A 6,556-nucleotide genomic window follows, 5' to 3' on the forward strand; every position below is an offset into this window, starting at 1 on the left:
AAAGGAGGGGTGTAAGCCCCAGTCTTTGGATGAGATGGATGGAGGACAGAGAGAGAGGGGGGGGGGGGGAGACAGGGGGAAGGAGGGCTGTAAGCCCCAGTCTTTGGATGAGATGGATGGAGGACAGACAGAGAGAGAGGGGGGGGGACAGAGGGAGAGGTGTAAAGTGGTGCTTCGTGATGGATGGAACTAGGTCCTGAAAAGCCACAGCTGCTCCGCTCTTCCCAGAAAGAAAATCCAGAAGGAAAAGTGTCAGTATGTAGTTCAAGCATGTAGCATCATCTCACTACTACAGACCTGCACACCGCAAGGACCATCAGAACGTGCAACGGCCCAGAGCAACGTTCTACCAGTTCTGAATGTCTCTACATTAAATGTGGTGTTCATATGTTCAACGTGTGTGTGTGTGTGTGTGTGTGGTGTGTGTGTGTGTGTGTGTGTGTGTGTGGTGTGTGTGTGTGTGTGCGTTGTGTTGCATATGTGTGCGCGTATGTGTGTAGTTGTGTGCGTGTGTGGGTGTGTGTGTGGCGTGTTTGCATGCAAAGCTAACAGCATTCATTCGGATTTTGGATACAGGTAGATCTTCATACTGGTATATATAAATATATATATACCCATTATATACCCAATATATACCCATCATATACCCATTATATACCCATTATATACCCAATATATACCCAATATTATACCCATTATATACCCATATTATAACCCAATATATACCCATTATATACCATTATATACTATACCCCAATATATACCCCTTATATACCCATTATATACCCATTATCTACCCAATATACCCCATTATATACCCATTATATACCCATTATATACCCATTATATACCATATATACCCATATATACCCATTATATACCATTATCTACCCATTATATACCATTATATACCCATTATATACCCATTATATACCCATTATATACCCATTATATACCCATTATATACCCAATATATACCCATTATATACCCATTATATACCCATTATATACCCATTATATACCCAATATATACCCATTATATACCCATTATATACCCAATATATACCCAATATATACCCAATATATACCCAATATATACCCATTATATACCCAATATATACCCATTATATACCCAATATATACCCAATATATACCCATTATATACCCATAATATACCCAATATATACCCATTATATACCCAATATATACCCAATATATACCCAATATATACCCAATATATACCCAATATATACCCATTATATACCCAATATATACCCAATATATACCCAATATATACCCAATATATACCCATTATATACCCATTATATACCCATTATATACCCAATATATACCCAATATATACCCATTATATACCCATAATATACCCAATATATACCCATTATATACCCAATATATACCCATTATATACCCATTATATACCCAATATATACCCATTATATACCCATTATATACCCAATATATACCCATTATATACCCATTATATACCCATTATATACCCATTATATACCCAATATATACCCAATATATACCCATTATATACCCAATATATACCCATTATATACCCAATATATACCCAATATATACCCATTATATACCCCATATATACCCAATTTTACCCATTATATACCCATGAATATACCCAATATATACCCATTGTATACCCCATTATATACCCAATATAATACCAATTATACCCAATATATACCCAATATATACCCAATACTTATACCCAATATATACCCATATAATAATACCCATTATATACCCATTATATACCCAATATATACCCAATATATACCCCATTATATACCCATAATATACCCAATATATACCCATTATATACCCAATATATACCCATTATATACCCATTATATACCCAATATATACCCATTATATACCCATTATATACCCATTATATACCCCAATATATACCCATTATATACCCATTATATACCCATTATATACCCAATATATACCCAATATATACCCAATATATACCCAATATATACCCATTATATACCCATTATATACCCAATATATACCCATTATATACCCATTATATACCCATTATATACCCATTATATACCCAATATATACCCATTATATACCCATTATATACCCATTATATACCCATTATATACCCATTATATACCCAATATATACCCATTATATACCCAATATATACCCATAATGAAAATGATAAATACATATATAATTCAAAACAAAGCTGACAGCTAACAGGGGGGGGGGGGGGGGGAGAAAGTCTTTAGGAAAATAAAATGAACAAACATTAAAACATGTCACACTTTAACCAAACCATAGATATTAGTGAAATGCCATTGCTTTGTTTAATTGATAACTATGTTCATCAAATAAATCAAATCAAATGTATTTATATAGCCCTTCGTACATCAGCTGATATCTCAAAGTGCTGTACAGAAACCCAGCCTAAAACCCCAAACAGCAAGCAATGCAGGTGTAGAAGCAACTTTGTGTGTGAGGTGAATCACCACTTAGCCAACCGTTGGAAGAGTCATCTACTTATCTCTATGGTGCTGGACAGTTCAGCAGCGATGATGATGATTTGGGAGCGCTATTAGCCCTGTGAACTTGGCTCTGACGTTATCTCTCTGAGTTGGAGTGACCAAAGCAACCACAGGGTTCAACGGTCAACAGGGCTACTGTGTGTGAAACACTACATCATATAACTCAAATAAATAATTGTTCCCTTCTCGGTTGACGCACACACACACGCACACACACACACACACACACACACACACACACACACACACACGAGGCTGCTGAGGGGAGGACGGCTCATACTAATGTCTGGAACGGAGGAAATGGAATGGAATCAAAGACCTGGAAACCATGGAAACCATGGGTTTGATGTATTTGATATCATTCCACTGATTCTGCTCCAGTCATTACCACGAGCTCGTCCTCCCCAATTAAGGTGCCACCAACCTCCTGTGCGGTTCACACACTTTGAGAGACAAGACTTCCTCTGATGCCCATGATCCGCGGCAGTTCTCAGGCTCCCAATCGGCCTGTTTTTCTCATGCTTTCTTGAGAAAATAACTACATAGAACAATCTCGTTGCCGCCTTGATGCTAACATCCATTGTTACGCGAACCCACTGTCCCCACCGGGCCTCGCCACTCCTCCGTGCTCCCCAGAAGGTGAATAAATAGAAAAAAATAGGATCAGAGCTGTCCCTGTTCTTCTCTGATTATTAGCTACCATGTGTTTTTTCCTGAGAGCTGTCCTTCCCATTAACCCAACTGATGCTCTTTTCTCATGGAAATCAGCCTCCTACCCAAAGAGGTGAAGGGGATTGTGGGACATTTCCAGAGGAAGCAAAGGGACCTCCCTCCACCACACACAAAAACATTTCTCTATCAAAGGCAAACATGTAGCGTGTTGGCTCCCCACCACACAGGCTAAGCTCATGTATAAGGTAATCAAAAGATGTTGTATAAGTATTTCAAAAGTATTTCAAAATGTTTATCCATGGAAAAAGTACCTTTCGCTGAATAAAACATAGTTATCTACAAAAACAAGGATGAGGAAAAATAAATATATTTAGTCAAGTTTAATGTGATATTACTAGGTTATTTGTAATTCAAACGGTCTTTTCCACAAAGAACATGCTTCTAAAAACTATTCAACTTTGAAATGTTTACATTAATTTAAAAAATATATATCTTAAATTGTCCTTATCAAAGGTTTGTTTTGAGAAGATTAATTGAATATTGAATATAAAACCAGTTAATTTATTGTGGGGTTACCACTATTTCAGAAGTAGACTATGTCCACTGCCTATTTATTCCAGATGTGACGTTGTAGCCTACACATCCATCAAGTTTCTATTTAACTTAAGTTTGACCTAAGTCTCACTCAGAAATAATGAGGAAAAGAACAAACATCAACATTTGCGTTACAACTTGCACTGCAATTGTCAAAAAACAAAAAGCATTGTCTTGTGACGTTCTCAACTTCCATTTCCTTATTATGTGGCTAGAGGCAGTGGACATGAGGCCTTGATGGAGGGAGCATTGCTCGTGTCAGACCTGCCATAACGGCGAGGAGGCGATTTGTTGCCTCACAAGATGTCGTGGTGATTAGTAGGTAGCCAAGCCTAGACAACTATGCATAAATGTAGCCTACAGTGTCTACAGGCGGTTAAATGTTTCGGGGATGCATATTGTTTATTTATCCTGCAACATTGTTGTCAAATGAAGCAACGTTGTATCTATAGGCCTACTTTACGTCAAGTAGCCATACTTTCACACTGAAAGCATAGCCTGTACGTCGTCGAACATTCAATAAGTATTTAGCAATAGCATTGATAGCCGAGTAGGCTATAATAGTCTAGTGACGTAAAACGAAAAGATTGAAACTACTTAAAAGTCAATTGCAGCCTCCCAACAGCCAATACGTCACAGGTGTTTTGACATGTTGCTCAATGTTTCAGGCTCCGTTCTGGTGCAATAATGGGAGTAGCGTTGCAATGTGGGTTTGGTACAATTGATGATGATTAATTATACAGCCGTATCTGCACACACAAGTCCTCTGTTACAATGTAGGCCTAATGCACGTACTATTAGGCTACGATGTGGATCATTGACATCACTATCGCCATTGGAAGTCTTCTTTTTGCGTGTATAATGTAGACTACATCATAACATGGAAATAAGTTAAACACTGCAAAATACAAAATTAGGCCCATGCCTAAAATATTATTAAAGATAATAATTGAGATCAGCCAGTGCAGACAACAGAATCACATGTTGCTTCTCAGAATCTGTTTTCTTAGAGCCAAATGCTGTTTGACAAAACAGTTTGAAACGAAATTACAAAGTTCAACAACGGAACAACAACAAAGGTGTATCAGTGCATATGAAATGAGCCGAGAGTCGTCGTCGTCGTCCCCCGCATCCATAACATGACCTTGCCCCCTTCTAAGGGCTTGCTATAGTGTTATTTAGCCATTACGACACACACACACAAGGAGACGCAAAAGTCGCATAGCCCCTCAATCCGCCCGAAACATTCAATCAGCGACAAACACATGACACAAGCCATTACAGTATGGACGAACTGTCGAAGGAAAACACTCAAAGTTACACTTCTATGTTGTGCTGATTTTGAACGCCTGAAAATCAAGCAACAACGTCCATGAATTAGGATATGGTGCATGTAAACATTGAATGTCACATGTGCAGTTAGCAGACCTACTTAAAAAATCGGAGTAGTTTACTATTTCAAATACAACAGGGACGTCCCTTCTTCTATCTCCCTCGCTCTTCTGCAGTAGCATGTTCACCATGATAAATATTCGGAAATTATTTAAAATGCTGCAATTTGTAGAAAAATCGCACCGAACATCAATCATCATTGCCAAATCCATCATTAACACAATGTATCATGTTTACAACTTCAATTATTTAAATGTGTGACACATTTATCGACAAAAATTCCAGCGAAGAAACGTTCGCGTAATTAAGATTTAAATAGCCCGATGCTGACATACTTCTACAAAATAAGATAAATTAAACCGTGTCCGATTGCAGAACTACAACAGATCACTGATAATTGACATGTCGTGAACATCAATCTATCGATAATCATTGAAGAAAGTTGCTGTAATAATCTAAATATATTTTTTTTAAAACATGCACACATCAGAACGTGCAGCTACATTATGAGATCTTACAAAAAAACGAGTAGTTACCCACCAAAAAGTTTCCAGCGCCGCATTAGTCGATGTCTCATGGAACCCCCCGTAACATTCCATCACCGACTATTCACAAACATACGGTGGGAGAGACTCCACGCCACCTTTCACGGTCTTTCTTCCCTCGATCTGTTGTTTGATTTAAAAACTAAATAATCTAAAATGTTCTATAATGTATCTATATTCGGGGCCTGACCGTGTCTCTGTCTCGCTCTCAGGCTGCAGCGAGTTATGGGGCGCGAGCATTGTGGGAATGTGACGTCAGGCCACTTTCACCAACTTTTTTTCTACTAGGGACATGCAGTTTACTCTGTCGTGCTAGACTGACGTTTTCACAGTACTGGTTATGGCAATATATAACTGATTCGACTGCAGTCTACCCTCTCAGTATACACAACTAACGGAGATATTTCAACTTTAGACAGATTTAATATAACAATAAATTAGAAGGGTAAACAAAGTAAGATAAATAAACATTTATATTACAATTTCACATATACAATCATTATAGTCTATATATATTTCTGATCAACAGATCTATATATTTGAAGAATATTAATGTTATTTTCGATATACATGTTATTATATCCTATTGATTTGGCATTGTTTGTTGCCTAAAATGATAATCGAGGCATATTTATTGAATAAAATGTTTATTTATGTCAAAACGGCAATGTCAAAAAGTATTTGTACAATATTGCTTAATCAACACTTTTACATTGATTATATTGAGAGGTAACTTTATAGGCCTATAGATAGCCTATGTTTAACTGACCTGTGCTTTGCAAGTAA

At 37.2% G+C, this 6,556-nt stretch overlaps 1 protein-coding gene across 2 annotated transcripts in view; it reads right to left on the reverse strand.

The window, feature by feature from the left end:
• Nucleotides 1–6,012, reverse strand: part of LOC109885794 (zinc finger protein PLAGL2-like) — a 50,336-nt gene extending 44,324 nt beyond the window's left edge. For both annotated transcript variants that reach the window (XM_031794740.1, XM_031794739.1), the window contains exon 1: nucleotides 5,766–6,012. The gene's annotated coding sequence lies outside the window, so the exon portion shown is untranslated. The remainder of the gene's footprint in view (nucleotides 1–5,765) is intronic.
• Nucleotides 6,013–6,556: the final 544 nt, after the last annotated feature.

The sequence above is a fragment of the Oncorhynchus kisutch genome, linkage group LG17, assembly GCF_002021735.2.
Source record: "Oncorhynchus kisutch isolate 150728-3 linkage group LG17, Okis_V2, whole genome shotgun sequence".
Lineage (NCBI taxonomy): Eukaryota > Metazoa > Chordata > Actinopteri > Salmoniformes > Salmonidae > Oncorhynchus > Oncorhynchus kisutch.